We start from the raw sequence: 21,016 nt of genomic DNA, 5'->3' as shown, positions 1-21,016 counted from the left end.
CTCTATGGGGCTTCCTGACTCTTTTATAATTTTAATGATAAAATGGAATTCATATCTCAATTTTTGGTCCACCTAACCACTGGACTGCTATTCTTATGGTAAAATCAGATGGCAGGAGCAGTTCATCTTTCCAATGGGTGGTGGGGAGGGGGACAGGAGCAAGATTTTGTATTTTCTTTTTCTTTTTTTTTTTTAAGATTTTTATTATTATTGGAAAGTCAGATATACAGAGAGGAGGAGAGACAGAGAGGAAGGTCTTTCATCCGGTGTTTCACTCTCCAAGTGAGCCGCAACGGGCCGGTGCGCGCCAATCCAATGCCAGGAACCAGGAACCTCTTCCAGGTCTCCCACGCCGGTGCAGGGTCCCAAGTCCTTGGGCCGTCCTCGACTGCTTTCCCAGGCCACAAGCAGGTAGCTGGATGGGAAGTGGAGCTGCAGGGATTAGAACCGGCGCCCATATGGGATCCCGGGGCGTTCAAGGTGAGGACTTTAGCCGCTAGGCCATGCCGCCGGGCCCAAGATTTTGTATTTTCAAAGAAAACTTTAACCAGGGATCATGATCCTATCTATCCTTACATGATCAGTTGGAGAAAATCCCTCGCCTTAATAGACTTCACCTGATTGTGCAAGGTCCAACAAGTCAATCTACATATTTTAGGATTAGCTGATGAGATTTGATTCAATGTGCAAAATTGCTTCTAAAACTGCGCTTACATTAAGATTTGCTTGAATAATCAGGGAAGAATCTTGAATGTCTGTAATTAGAACGCTGCCTCCCATACAATGGAACATCGGGATGGAATGAAACTAACTGGGAAGTCTCCAGGATTGAAATGGGATTTGGACTCATCTTTGAATACCAGGGGTCGATCTGGACATGTGGGGAAGAAATAGGGCTATTGTTATTCAGGAGATAGACCTTTTACCCGACCACACACCTGGAGGAACCAGCAGGCTTTGTGCAGAACATTGTCAAAGCCCCTGACAGCTCCGAGGGGCACATGTGAATGAACAACGGCAGATGGCCAGGAAAAGATATTTTGTTTGTTTGTTTGTTTTAATTTTTATTTAAGATGATGTTCAGACAGTTCTGTTTTTTTTTTTTTTTTTTTTTGCTTCTTTACTACATTTATTTTAAGGCTTTGGACAAGTCGGTGAATAGTTCTGCCTAAATAGGGGGTACTTGAAGAAATGAAACCAAAAGATACATTTGTTTTGGTGAAAAATATTTTGAGATCCATACACTTTTATTTTCATAATACATATTATTATCTGTAAGCTTTTTGAAGAGTCCTCATATTGAAGCTCAATCCTTGAGCCCTTATATGTGCATTTCCACCCTCCTAGAAATTTTATAATGGAGACTATAACTAGCAGTAATTAAGTTTCACCCTAGCCAATTTGTGTGCACTGATAAGGAAAAGTATCCATAAAACAAGTTGCACAGTCATATATAACATTATCCTCCTATAAAAACAATGAAAATCACTGTCTGCTCTGTATTTCTGTATTTCTATGTAACTGTTACTCTTTCTGGCTTTCTATGCATTTGATTTTTAATAAAAAAAGAGGCATACAACAAAACAGAAAAAAACAGTGATTATGTTAAGGAATTGAGATTAGGAGGCAAACATAGAAGGAGAAATTGAATGGGTTTTTTAGTTTTTTGTTGCATAAATGTTTGCTTTAAAAATTTTTTAAATGATCCTTGTAGCTTATTGTCAAAAATGCACATGTACGTGTGCATTGATACATGTACCTGTGCGCATACAATTGTGCATTAAGGCATCATGACCTAGCAAAAAGTGAGTCGTACAGCTAGGAATTAAGCAAATTACATAGCCTGGTGAATCTTAGTTTGCTTACCATAAAATGAGGGTAATGATATATACACACAAGATCTTGCAATCAATTTGAAATGGAGACAGAGAGCACTAACACTTCTAGCTTCTGCTACTGTTGTGCCGAAAAGTACAAATTGATGAGCTGTAGGGAGGTGGATCTTATCAAACACCAGGTACCTCCTTCCTGAGGAGTGGTCTGCCTACGTGACCTGCCAGGTGCCCTGCCGGGTGTCATGTAGACTATCAGGGCTGGAGTTCACATAGCCCCCAGCCAAGACATTAAGGCAGGAATTACGAAAGGCAGAAAACATCTAGGTTCTTCACTACTGCATCCCAGAATCACATCATCTTCTATCACAAGAGCTGCATTATTGATTTACATTCTGTTTAGAGTCAACTTTGCAATTTTAGGATAGCTGCTGTTGTTTTGTCTTTAGATGTATATTTTACTTTGTAAACTGAATTCTAAAATATTTCTAACCCCACGTTATTTTACTATATCTTAACAATTGAGAAGTGTAGCAAACATAAAGAAAAAAGATTTCACAGAGGTACACATCAACCTTGACCTGATCCTCATTCTCACCACCCATGGTCAGTACACCAGCATCAATTTCTGTCATTTTAACACACAGCTTCAAATCAGGTAATAGTACTTCATAGTATCTACATGCTTTCCAGGAAAAAATGTAACAAAAAACACTTTCACAACAGAGTAAGTGCTTGGGAAATAGATACAGTTGTACCAAACATACATATTTTTTTATTGTCTATGTAGTCTATTCATCATTTAGTCAAGAAAAGTAATCGAGTGCCTCCTACGTGCCATATATTGTGTCTGAGAATTCCCAAGATGAACAAGGCATTGCTGTAAGCAAACCAATGATATAGTTTTCTAAGAACTTAGTCCAATGACAGACATGATGCCAGGCCCAAGTCCCCAAATTCAGGTGGGACTAAGTAAACAAAGTAGATCAAACAAAATCTGATGAGCTTGTTTGGTTAAGATGAGTGGAATATATTCGTGTGTTCACTCAAGACAAAACTCCCAGGTGAGGCTGAGAGGTGTGGCAAGCAAGGTGGCAAGGCTTAATGGGGGTGGGTGTCCATCAGAACGGATAGGCATCTCAGGACAGGACCTGAGAGTGCCTAGTTTCCATTTCGACTGCGGTTTCTAAGGAGACAGGGCTTTGTTCTTCCAGCTACTTTTCCTTTTTTCTCCTTTCCCTTTCTGGAGGAAGGACTTAACGAGTGTGAATTGGGTGACTTTCCCCCTCAAGGTTTACTATTGAGAGTTAGCAGACTGGGTGGCCCCATCTGACTCAGCTAGCAGAAGTAATTTCCTTGGAGGAAGGCTGGGCCCACCTACAGAGCTATTGAGGTAAGGGCTGGACTTCACAGTGTAAATACTTAGAAACTGTGGCTTCCCTGGTGCACTTGCCCTCTCTCATACATATGCTAATTGCTAACTTCCTACCCTTTTCTGCAATGTAACCACAGTGAAATCTCTTCTTCCCCTATTTATCAGCCCAGAAACACCCAGCCCCCTTTGCCGCCTCCTTCCCTTACATTGCAGTGTGTGTGTTTTGTTGCCTCCCGGAATTGTTCCCATTGGGGGAAGAGAACTTCTGGGTGATAGTTCTAAGAGCAGACTGCTGGAGAGTTCTGCCTGTTTCCACTGGTTCATCACCACTCTGAAGCTCGGGAGTCAACGGAAGCCTCCCTTCTCACTTCCTTCATGTTTCTGGGTAAGTGGTCTCGGGTTGGCTTATGTCCCACAGACATTTTTTTTCTCCTTAAAGTTCTGTGCTATTAGGGAAGGCAAACGCCTATACATATGAGCATTGATACATGGTTAATTGTTTGCCTTGACAGTTAACATTATATGTTAATATTTTAGCTGTTTTCATGATGTACGTTGAGTGCCTACACGGTTTATACATCTGTATTTGCTTATTCATGTATTTGTTCCATCAACTTTATTCAGTTTTTCTTGTTTTGCCAAGTGGTGTGACATACTTCTAATGCAAACGTAAGGAGCCCACAGTCTCTCCAAGGTAAGAGCTATTTCAGAATGTCAAGCAGTGGTGGTAGTCCTAAATCAGTGATCTGTAACCTCAAGTAAGTGTGAAGATCTCAGTGTGTGGTCTTGGAGTGAGGTGGAACCAGAAATAGAATTCTTGTGCTTTAAAATTGCAAAGTAGAAAGTTACAGTAAATCTTTAATTGACAGAAATATAAGACCTGTGGACGTTTGCCAGGTCCCCTTTGTGTTAAGTCTGTATGGCCCTTTCTTTGGTGGCCTTTTAAGATGTTAATGGCCCTGAAGAGTTCATACACAATACCCTCAGTGATTTGCTTTCCTTGTTTTTTTTTTTTTTTTTTTTTGCCTCTGTAAAAATATTGTATAACAATATTATATCTTCTATCATCCTCTCTAATTGATTTCCATAAAGTTTTTTTTTTACAACTTTCCCTTATGTTTTCTCTATTTCCATGTGATTAATGATATATTGCTAAAGGAATTCTCAGTACGTATACCCACAGAGAAAACACTGACAATCTGCCCTTAGCATATCAGAACAAAAGGCCACAGGCGCACGTCTTCATTGCTCTAGTGACAAAGCAGTTCTTACAGGGCTCTAACTATAACCTCCGAGTTTGGAAGCCCCTTAATGCAAAAGATGGTGCTAGTTCTCACTATGTCCGTGGCTTTGGAGAAGTTATTTAGGCAGTTTCTCTCTTTTTTTTTTTCCTACATTTTCAAAGACATAATCTTGCTATGAAAAACGGAGAATTTTAGGTTTAAAATAGGGCATAGAAGATGCCTCTGTGTGTGTGTGTGTGTTTTATACATATCCTTGCGTATTTGCATATATAATATTTATGTAGCTCTATTTTGTTTTATTTTATTGTGGTAAATGACTATATTAATGATTATATTGGTATAATGAAATCACCTTAAATATTAATTTAGGCTATAGAAACATGTAATTTAGTTTCATTATGTATTTTGTTGCCATGGCTTTTCATAACTTTTTTTATAAATATAATTTTTAAGTAGTTGAAGAGAGTTGCTACTGTTTGCAATTTGGGTGTTCTCAGGGTAGAATGGGAGGGAAGTAAGCATCAATAAAGCTGAACCAAAAGGACTGCTCACAGATTTAAGGGCTGGCAGATTGTTCTAAGGAAGGGCTAACAGAAGTTCTAAAATTATTTTCAGTAGCATAGCTTAACTTTGTAAGTGCTTAAAATGGGAAAATTTTCATGAATGTAAATGTATTTACAGTTGATGAGTTCTTAAAAAAAGTACAATGATTAAACCTCTCAGAGGGAATGCAATGCTTTAATAAGAAATAGTGAAAGAACCAAATTTAAAGTGTTAGTAAAATATTGAAATGTGGCATGATACTTAGCATACGTCATCAATGACTTCTGGAAATCAGGTTTCCATGAGAAGGAAAAGTCACTTGGGGTCATCTTCAGCTTAGCTTTGTAGGAGGCCAATCTGTTTTTTCTGAATTGAAGAGATGGGAAGCCAACATTGACTTTGTAATTCTGCTATGTGCCCCAATGGCTTCACAGCAGAAGCTACTAATTTCAAGGTTTGTTTTTGCTCTCATCTTTATACAAACAACTTCTCAGTCCCAAAGTACAAGTTTTGACATGATCTAATAAATTAGACAATCTTACCAACAAACCTACAAATAGAAATCTCCAGGAGACCACTGTGGCAATGGAGCAGATACGACAGGACATCAGTAAGTGCATAGATAATGGGTATTACGGAAGAATAATGCATGATTTACCAGAAGTTTTTGTATCCATGAGATTGGCATTGTGACACAGTAGAATAAGTTGCTGGTTGGGATGCCCACATTCCATATCAGAATCCCTGGTACAAGTTCCAACAGATTTGCCTCTGATACAGTTCTGTGCTAGCATATCTAGGGAAGCAGTGGAAAATGACAGTCCAAATACTTAGGTCTCTGGTATCCATAGGGTAGTTTCTGGTCCTGAATTCTGCCTGTCCCAGAACTGGCTTTCAACCATTTAGCAATTTAATCAATGGGTTCAAGATCCCTTTGTCTCTTGCTCTCTCTCACCTTGCCATACTATATATATATAATCATTCAAATAAACTAACTCTTTAGTTCCTGTCACCACAAGTTTTTAAAGTGCTCTCAGGTTCCATTAGCAGTGACAACAACTGCATTTTATCACTGGCACACTATGTACTTATTTCAGGTTTTACAATACAAAGGCTGTTTTTGACTACAGAATGGGCTTTCTGTAGGATCCTGATGACATATGCTTGGAAAAGACATAAAAGAAATATTAATGGGAAAGATTTGAAATTCAAGGTGAGTACAGGCAAGATCTACTTAATACATACTGCCCACTAGGAGTCTGTAAATATTTGAAGACATTTTGTAGTATTTTTTTCAAAGATGCTTTTAACTCTTTATTAAAGCATAATATACTACATGAAAGTGCACATAAATAATGTTTTAATGCTGTTTGGTCTACATCCAAATCCGTAAGCATAAAACTTTTAAGCAGATCTACTGAATATGTGCAGTTAAATAGCAAGGCCACTCTGGTGAATTCATTTCTTTTTCAGGTCTGCCCGTGTCTCCTCTCTTTTTCTCCCTTTCCCTCATTCCTACCTTTTTTTTTCTTCACTCTCCCTTTTCTCCCTCAACAAATATGTTGGAAATCTTACTGTGCATTGGACATTACCTAAGAAATCAGGAATAAAGCATAGAACAATACAAACAAATTTCATGTACTTTCTGATTTTGCATTCTGTTCCAGATGGCAGGCAGAAAAATAGACATCACAGCGAAATGTACAGAGGTAAAATGGGAAATGCATTATCCTGTAAGTGGGTATTATATGGTGGATTTTTCCTTATCCTGATTGTAGTTCTGGCTGAGTGAGACCAAAGCGAACCCTTTGATTTATTTAACTCTCTTGTCTATCTCACATTTAAAATACCTTTGTATACCACCACTAGCAATAACAGCTTAAAGTAGCATCTCACTTCTTTTTGCATTATGTGCCTAGAGTTTAATTCCCTTGTACCTTGCCCAGAAAATTTCATTTTCATTGGATCTCCTAAGAACCCCAAGTAGAACTTAATCTTTTTCATCAGCTAGGCCACTAACACACACAAGTTGCAGAATCTTTAATTACCTATTCCTGAATCTCAAGTGGACATTTCAAAAAAGGTTGAGGCTCTTTACTTTTGGTTGCAAGTAGCTATTTCATGCTTTGTGTTTTGAGTAAGGCTATTAAATCAGCTCTGACAATTTCTGCTGTGTCAAGGTTATTAAAACACACTCTCTATCATTTAATTTTCAACACCAAGTTCACTCTAGGGGTTGAAATTGCTGTGTCTGTTGGAACTTACATGGGAAAAGTTATATCCGTTGTCTCAGCCATTCAGAATGCTATCATAACACCTGAGACTGAGTAATTTATTCTTATGATTGACAGAAATGTATTGCACTGTTGTGGAGGCTGGAAAGGCTATCAGGGCACGACCTTCAGTGTCTTTAGAAGGCTTGTTCTCTGCAACATGATGACACTTTATCACTGTCCTCTTATGGTTAGAGGGAGAGGTGCAAAAAAAAACTCCCTCCATCCTTTTTTATGATTTTTATCTAAAAGTCAGAGTTAAAGAGAGGGGAATGACAGAGATCTTCCACCTGCTAGTTTACTTCTTAAATGGTTGCAGTGGCAAGAGCTATGCCAGGCCAAATCCAGAAACCCAGTGCATTTCCCAGATCTCCCATATGACACAAGGGCCCAAGGATCTGAGCCAACTTCTGCTGTTTTCCCAGATGCATTAGTAGGGAGTTGGATTGGCACTGGCAAAGACCAATGTCCATATACAGTGTGGGAAGTGCAGGCAGTGGCAGCTTTCTCTACTATGCCATAGTGCTAGCTCCCTCCATCCCTTTTATAGGGGCACTAACCCCTTTCATGGAAGCCCTGCCTTCATGAGCTAATCAACTCTCAAAGACCCTGCCTTTTAATAACTTCCTCTTGGAGATTACGTTTTGACACAGAAATTTTGAGAGGATACCAACATTGAAACAAAACTGCAAGTTTGCAGTGTGAGGTCTATTAAAAAGGTAGACACATGATAGCTTGCTATGAAAAGCTGTGACATCCATTTAGTTGGAGAGTCACTTGACGTGTGAGATGAGAGAATTCTGTATGCATACATTGTTACTGCAGTTCTCTATAAGAATTCATATGTAGTTGGGACATGCCGATATTAATAGTGATAACTATATTTTAGTCTAAAAACTATGTAATGTTAGGAAGTATGTGCATTCACAAATCAGAGGACTTAGATTCTTAGCCAGTTGCAGCCACTTGCTATGAAATTGCCTTTGTGTCTCTGGGCCTTAATCACACTAGTTTTAAAATAAAGGTATGTTACCATAAGAAAATTATCCTGCCTATCAAACATGGCAACCATGAGGATCCAGTAACCTAATGGATGATTCAGTAACTGCTTTTTAATAGTATTAAGTACCTTACAAATAGAAGATGTTGTTTTTGTGTTAGTATTAAACTTGGGCACTTGAGTTTTGCTGTTACTGTTGCTTTTGTAGTGCCTTTTGCTTTACAACTTGATAAATCCAATACTCATAAAATGGAGATTATGGTCATAATCTCCAAAAAAGCAAAACATTTCTTTTCACTTATTATCATGCTATTTTTATTCAAGTCAGAGCAACTTGCCTTACTTTTTATGTGAGCTAAAGAAAAAACAAATATATACCTCTTTAGAGTTTCTTAGCCCCATCTCTCTCTTTTTTTTTATAAAAGATCTATTTTATTTTTATTACAAAGTCAGATACACTGAGAGGAGGAGAGACAGAGAGGAAGTGGAGCTGCCGGGATTAGAACCAGCGGCCATATGGGATCAAGGCGAGGAGCTTAGCCACTAGGCCACGCCGCCGAGCCCCAGCCCCATCTCTTAATCTTATATATTTCCCTTTGAAGTTAACACTTAGTGTTTCAAATATAACAAGACTAAAATAGTATTTTTGATTCCAGCGCTTTTCAAGAGAATGGTAGGCTGGTCTATTTAAATATTAGAATGTGGCATTAAAGTGGTGGCATAAATTACTACACTACAGGACTCATCTCTGGTACTTGTTCTATTCACTGATTCCTTGGACCCCTCAGGTCTCTTTCATAATCTGTGAATCAAAGAGAATGGGCGTAACAGTTACATAATATTGGAAAATTCTGATATGTAGGCTTCTGCAAGGTAGCTTGCTATATTCAAGTCACAGCAAATGCTATTCTTAGACAATTCAAATTCAGTTAAGAGGAACTTTTAACCTGTAACCTTCAAAGAAAATCTCTATGGTCATTTACAAAGTGTTTGTGTTTGTGTGTGTACAACTATCATGTAGTACAGCATAGTTTTTGTAGCAAATTTCCCAAACTAAAGCTCTTTTACCAGTAACTCATTTCTAGAAAGCAGTTTCACCTAATTCTAGAAAAATACCCACATTTTATTCCCACAGCAGCCACTAACTGAAGTCCCCACTACAGTAATAAAACTTGAATTTGAAAATAATGAACATCTGTTTTGATTCAACATTGTCTTGTTATTGCTATGTTCCAATAATATTGTTTTGTTATTGCTGTTTCCAGCGATGTCACTCATTGAAAGGAAATCGAGAGAGAAAGGCAGGAAGGGAAAAAGGAGAGGGGGAGAAGGTGAGGGAGAGACAAAAGGAAAGAGAGGGAGAAAGAGATTTAAAAGTGAGGATTGTGAGGTAGCAGGTGAAGTCATCACTTGGATTACCCATACAGAATGCCTGATTCAAGTCCCAGCTTCCTGCTAATGCATATTCTAGAAGGTAGCAGATGACATCACAAATGATTGGCTCACCACCACTCACATTGAACCCCTGACTGGAGTTCCTGGCTGCTCGCCCTTCTGGTCCAGCTCTAGCTGTTGCCAGCCTTGAAGAGTGAACCACTGGATGGAAGGGGTGTGTGTGTGTGTGTTTCTGCTTCACTCTTTCTCTCCTGCCCTCATCATTCTGCCTCTCAAATAAATAAATCTTTTTCAGCAATGGGAATAGGATTTATGGATCTTCATGAGTAATTCATCCCCCTGAGTTCATATTGAAACAGTGTTTCAAAATTAGTACTTTGTTGCTGCTGAAGCTTCCAGTTATACAATTAAATGTGTCAGGGAATGTGATGAGATTGAAATAAATGAATTGAACTCCAAAGTATCTGTTTCTACCATTGGTCTCTTCTAGACACATGAGCAGATGACTTGCTTTACCTTGACAGTGAAACTTTTCTGAGCTGTATTATCCAAGGAATGCTGAATATTTCATTCTGGTCTTCCACAGTATTCCAAGTCAATAAGATTTCTCTCGGAGCTTTTTTCCTGCCTCTTTGGATTTTTCGTTCTATATAGAACTTTAGCCTCTTTGACTGATAAACCTTGAATTATTCCTGCTCTTGCAGTAGGTCTCCTGTAGAATCTCATGCATTATGCACCTGAGAAGGGTAACAGGAGCGTTCCCTACTTTAGAAATACCATTCTAGCTTATACCCTTAGCTGTCCACACCTATCCATTTCTTCTGTGTTTTCGGAATCTCTGGTTCTCACTAGTGGTGATGGTAGAAGAGGTAGTAACTCAGTGTGGCTTTGGCAAGTCACTTCAGTTCTATCAGTCTCTTTTCTGTTGAACGAGGTGATTTTCTATGTATAAATTCTTGTCCTCAAATTTTACTAAGTTTGGTGCATTTGTTATACCACCAGGGATGCACACATCCCATGTCATAGTGCTAAGGTTTAAGTCCTGGTTCTACTTCCAGCCTAGCTTCCTAATAAAGCATACTTTTTGAGGCAACAGCAGCAGAATGCCAAGTACTGGGATTTCTGTCATCCAGGCTAGAGACCTGGATGGAGATACTGGCTCCTGGGTAAAGCTTGGCCAGTAGAATTAAGGAAGCGAACCAAGGATAGAATTTCTATTGAGCTGGCCACCGATCTCTCATATAAAATGAATGAACAAGAGAGGGAATGAAAGAGAAAAGAGGGCCTGGTACCCTCGTAGTGGCTAAAATCCTCACCTTGCGTGCACCTGGGCACCCGTTCTTATTCTGGCGGGCCCGCTTCCCGTCCAGCTCCCTGCTTGTGACCTGGGAAGGCAGTCAAGAATGGCCTTGGGGCACTGTACCCACATAGGAGACCTAGAAAGAGGCTCCAGGCTCCTGAATTTGTGACTTTTCAGTCTCTCCTTCTCTGTATATCTGACTTTCAAATCTAAATAAATAAATAAATAAATAAATAAATAAAAAGGAAAATAAAGGAAGTGAGGAAGAAAGGAAGCAGAAAAAAAGAAAGAAAAATAGCGATGTGGTATTTTAAAACCATGTGACAGCAGGAGCAGTAGTATAAGTATGTAGCTAATGTTTATTTAAGGTCTGTAACTGGATATTCCTATGTAAATCCTGCAAGTGAAATTTATGAGGTGTTGTAAGCTAGTTAGAGTTCAGGAGCCTGTGGATAGAGCTTATAGCCTATTACTGCCCAAGGAGAAAAAGCAATCCACTAATCCTTCTCATTGCTTCTCAGTTCAGTTACCCCTCCAAAGTGTGAGTTACAGGGGGAGATTTATAATCTGAAAGTGAGACACCAGATAGTGAAAGTCTGGGTGGAGAAGCCCCAAAAGACCTGCAATTATTCTTCAGCACACACATTCATAAAGTTATTAGATATCCTTTTTGGAAAAGAATGTCTGACAAGGGACACAGCATGTGGTTCAGCTCCAGCCATGAATTTGATATAAGGTTTTCAGAAAACCACAGCAAAGGGCAAAGGGAGTCTACTTATCAGCTCTCTACTTTTCTTATTTTCACTCTATGCATCTCGCTGAGCCTGTGCTGTATATAAAACTGCTTGGCAGAATTAAAAATGCCTTTGTTTAACTGGGCATCATGCTGTTACAGACGGACTTTGGACACTGTTTTGGACATAATTTCGCAAAAGTAATACCTCAATAATGTGCATGTGAAGAATTTTCAACTTGCAAGTAAGAAATATTAAAAACTAGCTCCTTTGTGCTGCTTGGGTATGACTAATAATAGGAAAATAATAGAGCATGTAGTTAAAGAAACCAGAACATGTGAAATCACAAGAATTACATGTAAAACCATTTACAAATCTGAAAAGCAAACCAAGCAAAGGTGTTGATGAATCTCTCCTAGACTAAGATTGTCATTGTGTAAAGAGAATTCTTGGACTTCAATCATATACAAACAAACTGTCCAAAAAACTGGCTAAGAGAGGAACATACAACAAAGATGGAAACTAAATGACTATGAAGTTCAGGAAAACATTGGCAAAGGCTGTCTCATTTACATAAAAAATGAAATGTAAATATATTTGCAATTAGCATTTTAGGAATAATACTCTTCGAAAAGAGCAGGAGGATGGACAGTGTCATTTGTAGCTTGTGAGAAAATGATGTCCGCTTACTTAAAGAAAATGTGCCAACATTTATCAAAACCTGTGAGATTTTTGCATTTTCTTTTTGAGACCACACATGGATTCAAGCATGTTGGTTTTAATTCTTGGATCCCTGCCTTGAATCTCACATGGGAAACATACATGGCATGCTGTCCTGACTTGCACCTGGCCTGGCCCCAGGTGATGTGGGCATTTAGAAAGTGATCCAGCAGATGGAAGATCTGTCTTTGTTTCTCTCTGTCATCTTTCCTTTCAAACCAGTAAAAATAAGGAAACCATTAAAAGCAAATAATGACTATCCAATAAATGAATGCTCACTAGTATATTCATTTTTTTTTAAAGATTTATTATTATTGGAAAGCCGGATATACAGAGAGGAGGAGAGACAGAGAGGAAGATCTTCCGTCCGATGTTTCACTCCCCAAGTGAGCCGCAACGGGCCGGTGTGCGCGATCCGATGCCGGGAAACTGGAACCTCTTCCAGGTCTCCCACGCGGGTGCAGGGTCCCAAAGCTTTGGGCCGTCCTCGACTGCTTTCCCAGGCCACAAGCAGGGAGCTGGATGGGAAGTGGAGCTGCCAGGATTAGAACCGGCGCCCATATGGGATCCTTGGGCGTTCAAGGCAAGGACTTTAGCCGCTAGGCTAAGCTGCCGGGCCCCAGTATATTCATTTTTTAAAATATGCCAATCAATCATTAAATAAGCTATAGACAGGGACATTGAATGCTATGGAAGTTTTTATGACAAAGATTTAAACAAAAATCCTATAATGTCACACATTGCTTTGTTACAAAAGCAAATGTGTACATTGTATATATGCATATGCATGTGTGCAAAATATGCAGAACCTTTACAACTACAACATGATGCAGTGAGATTACAGGCATTTTTCATTCTTTAAATTTTTATTTTGTTGTTTTCTAAAAGAAATAATGTTAAAATATTTTTTAAAGATTTATTTTTATTGGAAAGGCAGATATGCAGAGAGGAGGAGAGACAAACATTTTCCATCCACTGGTTTACTCCCCAATTGACCACAATGGCTGGAGTTGAGCTGATCTGCAGCCAGGATTCAAGAGCTTCTTTCTAGGTCTCCCATGTGGGTGCCAGGACCCAAGACTTTGGGCCATCATCTACTGCCCTCTCAGGCCACAGGCAGGGAGCTGGACGGGAAGTGGAGCAACCGGGACATGAACCAGCACCCACATGGTATCCCGGTGCATGCAAGGTGAGGATTTTAACCACCAGGTTGCCATGTCATGCTCTGAAATATTTTAAAATTGCAATACATTTGAAGATTAAAGAGCTGAAACATTTAAAGGTGTGTTTTCTATAGTATTATATGCTAAAATCACACTAGGTAACATAAGTTAAAGTAAACTTGATGGTATTTCTTTCAGCTCTGATGCTGGACATTTACGATGGCAGTCAGTGTACATTGGCCTCGGATTGCCTTTCAGATTTTTCTTAGGATAATTTATAGGACTGAGCTTGCTTCTTAATTATAGTAAACTTTGCTAAAGCTTACTTTGAGAGATTTTATTAAATTATAGTCCTTTTTATTTGTACAAGGCTTGATGCTTATAAACAAGTTTATAAGCGTTGAGGATTAGCACGCTTCATTGTAAGACTGAATTTTAAGATTAAAATACTTTTTCCATATTTTGTTTCATAATTTGCACATTTCTAACTTTCACTCTTTTATTGGTATTCTTGGAATTCTCTTTGATTGTCAAATCTTTATATTGTTATGCAGGAATAACATCACAATGACACAGAAGAAAATTGGCTAAAATGTTTTTGTTACCAAACTAAAGCATAAACTAATATTATAGATTTCCTGTAGCAAATATTTAGCATAACATGAATTTCTGTATTTGATATCAGATGACAGCGTGGTGCGTTTCTTTTGTTGTATTTTATATTCTACATTCTAACTGGGATATTTCCGAGTTACCTATGTTACTTTCCCAGAAATGCCTTCATCTGGCTTTTCTTTTTTTTTTTTTTTTTAAGATGTATTTATTTTTATTGCAAAGTCAGATATACAGAGAGGAGGAGAGACAGAGAGGAAGATCTTCTGTCCAATGATTTACTACCCATGTGAGCGCAACGGCTGGTGCTGCGCCGATCCGAAGCTAGGAGACAGGAACTTCCTCCGGGTCTCCCACGTGGGTGCAGGGTCCTGAGGCCTTGTGGCGTCCTCGATGGCTTTCCCAGGCCATAAGCAGGGAGCTGGATGGGAAGCATAGCCGTTGAGATTAGAACCAGCGACCATATGGGATCCTGGCACATTCAAGGCAAGGACTTTAACCACTAGGCCAGAGTCGGGCCCTCATCTGTCTTTTCTAATCCACTAATGCCAGCTACAGATGAAGAATCACAATATTCTGTTAAGCATTCAGCTTCAAATGCCAGAACAAGAGGCTGGTGTGGTGGTGCAGTGGGCTAATCATCTGCGGTGTGGAACTGTCCTCCCATATGGTTGCTTCTTCTAGTTGAGGCTGCTGCTTTTCCCATCCAGCTTTCTGCTTGTGGTCTGGGAAAGCAACAGAGGATGGTTCAAGTCCTTGGGACCCAGCACCCATATGGGAGACCCAGAAGAAGCTCCTGGCTCCTGACTCAACTTTGGTCCTTGCAGACACTTGGGACGGGGACTGTTGAGCCCAGTGAAAGGAAAACCTTCTTTGTCCCTCATTCTCTCTGTAAAATCTGCCTTTCAAATAATAACAAATAAGCCTTTTGAAAAAAGGCAGAGGAAGCACGTTGATTCAGGTGACAACGCTGAAATGTTAAGTGGGTGGAATGTTGAGAATAGCACCTGAGCGATCCGAAGAGTAACATATGAAGCACCTAAAGTTACTATTTCTCTTACCTTTTATGATAACAATGTGATATGTCTACTTAAAAGGAAGGTTAATATAGGTGAGCATGGTACTGAGAGAACCAGGAGACCCATCCAGAATGAACTATTCATATAAAATCTGTGACTATTTTAGCTTTTGGGCTGAGCTGAGACATTGCGTTTACTACTTCAGTGCTGTTGACCTTCTATAATTAATGTAATGATAGATTTTGTAAGCTGGAATCTCCTGAGTCCTCAACACATCATAGAGCTCTCAAACATGTCTACCAAAAGAAGTTGGCATACTGAGCTGCTGCTGCTGCTGCTGCTGCTGATAATTTTATGGCTGGTTATAAGCTCCCACACATTTCCACCATGCACATGGCAAAGTCTGGTTACTTCTTTAAATAAGGATCAGAAAGTATTATTTCCACCAGAAAGAATAATTTATTGGTACAGCCCTGCTAGGGCAGGCAACCTAATTTATCTATATAAGAGTGCTACTTACCCTTTTATAAAGAGCAAGGCAACTCTACCATATCTTAATAACTGAATGACTAATAATGGAAGGATGCTAAAAAGCCTTTTACTTGATAAGAACCTTCATTTATCACAGAAGGAACCAATGAATGACTTTTGTAGGTGATTGCATTTATAGCTATGCAAATCAGATCACTGGAAAACTTCATGAAAACCATAAATAAAACCTTTTTCTTTCTTTTTTTAAAGATCTATTTTCTTATATTTATTGGAAAGTCATATATACTGAGAGGAGAGACAGAGAAGAAAATCTTCCGTCAATTGATTCACTCCCCAAGCGGCCACAACAACTGGAGCTCAGCTAATCCAAGGCCAGGAGCCCGGAGCCTGTGCTGGGTCTCCCATGAGGGTGCAGGGTCCCAAGGCTTTGGGCTGTCCTCGACTGCTTTCCCAGGCCTCAAGCAGGGAGCTGGATGGTAAGCATGGCCACCAGGATTAGAACCGACTCCCATATGGGATCCTGGGCACTAGGCTACTGCGCCAGGCCCATAAAACTTTTTTCTAAGTCAGTGTGCTTTCAAGGTTAACTTGTAGCTGGGAAAATTGCATTAGTTTGAAAGAACTCACTGAGAAAGAAGCCACACTTTATATTGGAATTAAAAGGAGCATAGAGTGGTAGCCTAGTGGCTAAAGTCTTTAGCTTGCACATATCAGGAACCCATATGGGCACTGGCTCTAATTCTGGTTGCTCCACTTCCTATATAGCTCCCTGCTTGTGGCCAGGAAAAGCAATTGAGGACAGGAGACTCAGAGGAAGTTCCTGGCTCTTAGCTTCCATTTGCCTCAGCTAAACCTTAAAAAAAAAAAAAAGTGGTGACAGGCAAACCATGTGTGTTGAAGTATTAAATAAAATGCTATGCTTTAACTTACACTTTGGCCTTTATTACCATCCCTACTATGTATGGTTTTTCATTGTACTGAAGAAACACTCATAAATGAGCAACAGGCTTATGATCAACCGCTGAACTGATGTCCCATAGGCACAGTGTTCTGATAAGCATAAGGTATTAAAAAGAGAATTAAAAGAAGGATGAAAGCAAGGCAAGGCATGCTTAAAGAGCATTTCAATCCAAATATTTTTCATTTTCAAAATATTCCTAGTCAACAAATAAAGGCCAAATTGTTAATGAATATTGATCTTTTGATAACAAATTTCTGCAGTATAAATATGTAGTTTTCATTTCAGAAATAATCTTAACAGGTAAGCCAAATCGGCAACTACCTAGAGAGTGCGACTAAGGGTTAGAAAATGTTCTCAACCTTAGAGAATTGTCATCTTGTTTTCCTGCCTGTTCTGAAACATACCGTTTTAGCAAATTCATTATTTACCATTGCAGATTTTTTTAAAGATTTATTTATTTTATTAAAAAGTCAGATATACAGAGAGGAGGAGAGACAGAGAGGAAGATCTTCCGTCCGATGTTTCACTCCCCAAGTGAGCCGCAACGGGACGGTGCGCGCCGATCCGATGCTGGGACCAGGAACCTCTTCCAGGTCTCCCACGCGGGTGCAGGGTCCCAATGCATTGGGCCGTCCTCGACTGCTTTCCCAGGCCACAAGCAGGGAGCTGGATGGGAAGTGGAGCTGCCAGGATTAGAACCGGCGCCCATATGGGATCCTTGGGCGTTCAAGGCAAGGACTTTAGCCACTAGGCCACGCTGCCGGGCCCTTGATTTTTACAAAAAAGATTCATTTCACTTGAAAGATATACAGAGAGAGAGAGAATGAGAAAGATCTTTCTTCTACTGGTTCACTACCCAAATGCCTGCAGCAGCCAGAATTTAGGCCAGAATTAGGCCAGGATTTGGGAGCGAGGGACTTCTTCCAGGTCTTCCAAGTGTGTGCCAAGGCCATTCTTCTGAGTTATTTTCCCACAAACGTAAGACACCAGACACCCAAGTGGGCCACATAAGAGGTCCTTTACTTGGTGGGAGGGGCAGCCACGGGGCCAAGAGAGCAGGAGCAGAGAGAGTACATGAGGGGCCAAGAGAGCGAGAGAGCAAGAGAGAGAGACTGACCCAGCAGAGTGGAGAATAAGGGGCAGAGACAGCCTTCGAGGCGTGCAGAGTGCCGGAAAGGGATTGTCAGATGCAGCTGTGGATGAACAGCGTGGATAAATGCCTCAAGGGAGTGGTGGAACAGGGTCCTCAGGTACGGGAATCATAAAGGGCAGGGATTGGTGGAGAGCAGGGTTTCAACCTGAAGGCCTAAGTTTACTTAGGCAAGTGGACCTTAAGGAGACTGAAACCTAAGGAATTTACTGTAGTGCTGGGTAAGCAGGTGTTCAAGATAGTGTTGAGTTCGGGTAGCAGAGAGCTGAATCAGAAGTGGAACAGCCAGGGCATGAACATAGAGATTGTTGGCATCACAGGCTGCTGTGCCATTGTGGAGGCCCCAAGGTAAATATTTTTTTAAATTTTCCAAAATTTTAAAAGACTTCAAAACCACTTGAATGTGGAGCTAATAGTCACAGGTCCTGTGCCTGTTTTTCCCTACGAGAAATTAAGACTATGACATTTTGGAAAGTGGGTCTCCCTGCCCTTTCCATGTTCCGAGGAAGAGCAGAGAACATAGCCACTCCTGAAAATGGTCAAAATCAATAATACCATCAGCTCCCATAAATTTATCTGAGAAACCAGTTTTTCTGTTAAAGGAAAAAGGCAGGTGCTAGAAGAAACACCAAACCACTGAGGTTCAAGCAAACTGGTTAGAAAACAAACTTGAAAATGTGCTACATTCTCAGGAAGAAGGCAAAGCACAAAGAGAGTGATATACTTGGTAATTATGAGGAACAGGAAAGGACCTAATTATTGTCAGCTTTGCCATGCTCAGCCTCATGGTTCGCAAACAGGAGGGTACTGCAGAAAGTTCGGAAGACAATGGAATTTAAAGTATGTTTATTTTGATGCAAGTTATTTGAAATATCCCCTATGAAAAACTGGAGTCCTCAAAGAGTTCATGGAAATACATATTATGAAGGAATTATTCACAGATTTCCAAATATTTTTTGTGCAAAGGTTGACATCTTTTAATCCCATTCCTCAGCAAATTTTTTGAAATACCCTTGATTGTTAGGAATTAAATATGGTTATTTTTCTTAGGCAAGAAAAAAGCTTGAGGGCCCGGCAGCGTGGCCTAGCGGCTAAAGTCCTTGCCTTGAACGCCCCGGGATCCCATATGGTTGCTGGTTCTAATCCCGGCAGCTCCACTTCCCATCCAGCTCCCTGCTTGTGGCCTGGGAAAGCAGTCGAGGACAGTCCAATGCATTGGGACACTGCAACCGCATGGGAGACCTGGAAGAGGTTCCTGGTTCCCGGCTTCGGATCGGCGCGCATCCGCCCGTTGCGGCTCACTTGGGGAGTGAAACATCGGACGGAAGATCTTCCTCTCTGTCTCTCCTCCTCTCTGTATATCTGACTTTTTAATAAAAAATAAATCTTAAAAAAAAAAAGCTTGAAATGTGTAGAGAACATGAAGCAATTCTCCCCAAGTGAGCTCAAAGGCCGGTACTGTTCTGATCCAAAGCCGGGAACCAGGAACCTCTTCCGGGTCTCCCACGTGGGTGCAGGGTACCAAGGCATTGGGCCGTCCTCGACTGCTTTCCCAGGCCACAAGCAGGGAGCTGGATGGGAAGTGGAGCTGCCGGGATTAGAACTGGCGTCCACATGGGATCCCGGGACGTTCAAGGTGAGGACTTTAGCTGCTAGGCCTCGGGGCCGGGCCCTTGATATGCAATTTAAATGTGGCTTTCACTGTCTAGGAAATGTTGTTTAAAATCCCCAGAAGACACAGATCAAAGGACAGTGCGAATGCATCCCATGTTTGATTTAATGATGTTTTGAATTAAAGAGAACATATGTCAAAATCTTGATGCATTGATTATTCACACTTAGTTTAAGTCTAACCTACAATAACTACACATGAATCCATAGCCTAATATATAATGCATAATAGTTAATATCTTTTTGTAATAAAACTACATATGACTTCTCAGACATTCTATGCTGCTAAGACTAAATATGCATTGCTTTTGTAGCTTTACCAGTTTCATTTTTCTTCTTTTGGAGAAATGAAAGTTCCCAGGAAATTTTAACAGCAGCCTGTACCATTGGTGCTCTGTCTAGTAACACCTCATTCTTCTCTCACAGCTGTTTTCACGTAACTCTTCACTGAGTTGCTTCAGCTCAGTTTTATCACTCTCTGTTCCCACATCTGAAAGATTACTATCTTTTTCTTTATACATGCATGTAACACATTACCATTATCCAATCCAGTGACTTCCGCGGTCACTTCCTCACACTCACCTCTCCCATAGGTGGTCCTCAACTGTAGCATGAACTCTAGGTCCATGTTTGCCAGCACAAGATTTCATCTGCACCTAGATTTCTCACTTGCCCTTTTCCAATCACCCTTCTTAACTTATGGGCCCTTTGTTCTGCCATTAATAGTGGAAACTTCTCTTACAGTCACTTCTACCCAAGCATTTCAGCCCCTCTTGAATTCTTTCATTTCCTTGCCCTTTCACATACAACTGATTTCCAAGTGCTCTTGTTTACTTCTTCAGTATCTCTTGTATCAGTCCATTCCATTCTGTTTCCATTGCCAAGTTTGTTTAATGCTCCCATTACTTTTCATTCAGGGCTACTCTAATAATCTTCTAATTGGTCTCTCATTACTTATCCCTCTTCACTCTGCTGCATTTTACACACCTTTTCAGAAGATCCCCCGTTAAGACAACATGAGTAAAGTCAACAGCATGCTCAACAGCTTTCAATAGCTCCCCATTGCCAACCAACCCAGTACTAATGACAGATTCAGGCATTTACTGTGTTTACTGTCTTCAGTGATATTGTACCAGATTTCATCTTCTTTGATTCCTCCATATAAAAGCTGTGCTCAAGCGAAAATTGAAATCTCTTTTTCTTAAAGAACCTCTCCTGCTTAATTATTTTCCAATGATCATGACCTGCCACTTTCCCTCACTCCATGAAGAAATGCTAGTCATTTTTCAGGGTTGATCACAGGTTGACTTCTTATGTATGTTGTTTTCTACGTGCTTACTCAAGCCATTTGAGTACATTCAAATTGTAGCTGCAAAAGGATCCTTTTGGAAGCAACATGGAGAAAGGGTGGCAAAAACCTCACAAAGTTGATATAAACCAGAATGTAGTTATGTAGTTCATAATAAGCAATCTTTGCACAATATGTTCTATGCATGTTACATTCAGAACTAACAAAAATAATTGCACACCAG

General features: G+C 40.1%; 1 pseudogene; it reads right to left on the bottom strand.

Annotated features, from left to right (window-relative positions):
* LOC101516364 (beta-1,4-galactosyltransferase 7-like) overlaps positions 1-20,112 on the bottom strand; it is a 151,978-nt pseudogene extending 131,866 nt beyond the window's left edge.
* Positions 20,113-21,016: the final 904 nt, after the last annotated feature.

The sequence above is a fragment of the Ochotona princeps genome, chromosome X (assembly GCF_030435755.1).
Source record: "Ochotona princeps isolate mOchPri1 chromosome X, mOchPri1.hap1, whole genome shotgun sequence".
NCBI lineage: Eukaryota > Metazoa > Chordata > Mammalia > Lagomorpha > Ochotonidae > Ochotona > Ochotona princeps.
This window is presented reverse-complemented; position numbering and strand designations above follow the sequence as displayed.